We start from the raw sequence: 2,314 nt of genomic DNA, 5'->3' as shown, positions 1-2,314 counted from the left end.
GAAACACAAAGTGTGGCAGGTTAGGCAAATCCTTTCATGGGAGATATCAAATACCCTTTGAGGGTCCCGCACCCCCTCCCTCATCCCCTTCATCTCTCTCTCTCTCTCTCTCTCTCTCTCTTTCTTTCTCTCTCTTTCTCTCTCTCTCTCTCTCTCACCCCCCTTTCTTTCTCTCCCTCTCTTTCCCTCTGCCCCTCTCTCTACCTCTCTCCCTCTCTCTCTTTCTCTCTCTCTCTCTCCCTCTCATGTCTCCCTCCCTCTATGTCTCCCCCCCCCCCTCTCCGTATGTCTCTGTATGATTCTGAACTTTCCATCCACTGCCTCTCTCTGTGTGTGCTTTGAACTCCCCAAACACTCTTTGAAGGGAAAGTCATAAAAAGGCCTTTTATTCAGACCCAGCCTCTTTGATGGGTTTGTCACTTTGTACAATGAACCTTCTGAGGGAGACAGACTCTGTGTGTCTGGCAAACCCAGACAGACAGACCCAGCTTTGGTGGGTCCAGCCCAGCCCAGCCCAGCCTAGCCTAACCAGCTCCAGGCCCAGTAGCCCAGCCCCATCCCAATCCCCAGCCCCAGCCCCAGCCCCAAACCCAAACAGACAGACCCAATAATGGTTGGTTCAGCCCAGCCCCAAACCCAGAGAGACAGATCCAGCTTTGGTGGGTTCAGCCCAGCTCAGCCCAGCCCAGGCTAACCAGCACCAGGCCCAGTAGCCCAGCCCAGCCCAGCCCAGCCCCAGCCCCAGCCCCAAACCCAGACAGCCATGGTGGGTTCAGCAGAGACCAGCCCAACTCCAACCAAACCAGGCAGCAGAAGGCCCAGTCCAGACCAGGCCCAAACCATGGTGGGTTGAGCACACCCCGCCAAGCCCACCCCCGCCCAGCCAGTAACCAGCACCAGACCCAGAGGCCCAGCCCAGCCCAGCCCAGCCCAGCCCAGCCCAGCCCAGCCCAGCCCAGCCCAGCTCTCCCCAGGCAAGGACAGCCCTTCCTGGGCCAGAGACAGTGGTTCCGCCACCACACATGCTAGCCATTGGAGCCTCTGTTGTGGTCGGGCATGTACATTATCCCTGTTCTGTCTCTCATCACCTGCTCTCTACGCCTTTCCAATCTGAGCCCACACAGCTACCGTGTGTGTGTGTGTGTGTGTGTGTGTGTGTGTGTGTGTGTGTGTGTGTGTGTGTGTGTGTGTGTGGTTGTGTGGTTGTGTGTGTGTATGTGTTCCAGTCCTGTTTATGTTATCTGCTGGCCATAGTGTTCAAGGGAGGCTGGTGGAGGTAGAAATCGGAGGACGGGCTCATTGTAATGCAAGGAACGGAATGAGGATTGGTATCAGACACGTATTACATGCATTACAGTGAGCCCATCCTCTGGTTTCTACCTCCACCAGCCTCCCCTGCTGCACACTAAAGAGCCAACTACGCTCGACTCCAAGAAAGTACACTTCAACCAAATGCAGTTTTCCAGTCCTACGCAGAGAGGAAAGGAGAGGAAAGGTATCTCCCTGGCCAGCCCTAGCCTGCTGTCTTGGACCAGGTCTCCCTTGTAAAAGAGTTTATCTCAATGAGACTAAGCTGGACAAATAAAGGTTCAATACATAAAATAAACAGTGTGTGTGTGGTGGTGGAATAGTTGAAATGGACTGAACCGTCCAGAGACGACTAGAGGAGGGGAAATGAAATGTGAAAAACAGAATTTAATCTCAAATTCAGTCAATTGAGGAAGTGCATTTAAACCACAGTTCGGTGATCGCAAATGGGGGATTGCTTTTCAGTGAGTGCTGTTTACATTTGACATTTTTGAATTGTAATTTCGGATCACCTCCTGAATTGACTGTATTAAAATAGAATTAACTCCAACTCTGAAGGCCAGGTCTCTAAAGAGGTTCGAACTACAGATAGAGAGACCTGGAGGAGGAGGAGGAGGAGGAGGAGGACAAGAGAATATAGAGACCTGGAGGAGGAGGAGGAGGAGGAGGAGGACAAGAGAACACAAAGAAAGAGTGAAGAGTAGAGTAGAGTGGAGAGGTGCATGGGAACCTTCACAGTCGGACCTGTCCAGACGAGCCTCCTCTCTCTCTCTCTCTCTCCCTCTCCCTTCTCCTCTCTCTCTCTCTCTCTCTCTCCTGCCACACAAAGGTGCTTCACTGAAGCTGGCGTGGAGCCAGGCACGGAGCCCGTCGTCCCAGGTGTCCTGTTTCAGGGCGCCATTCAGCCCAGGAAGTGTCCCATGTCACACTGTCCCCTGGCCCGTCAAAGAGCCTGCTGTGTGGGGTGGTGAGCTCTCCATCTGCCCACCACCGCCATAGGACCCAG

This window comes from Argentina silus (genome assembly GCF_951799395.1).
Source record: "Argentina silus genome assembly, chromosome: 2".
Classification (NCBI taxonomy): domain Eukaryota; kingdom Metazoa; phylum Chordata; class Actinopteri; order Argentiniformes; family Argentinidae; genus Argentina; species Argentina silus.
The sequence above is the reverse complement of the archived record's forward strand: the minus strand, read 5'-3'. Positions refer to the sequence as shown.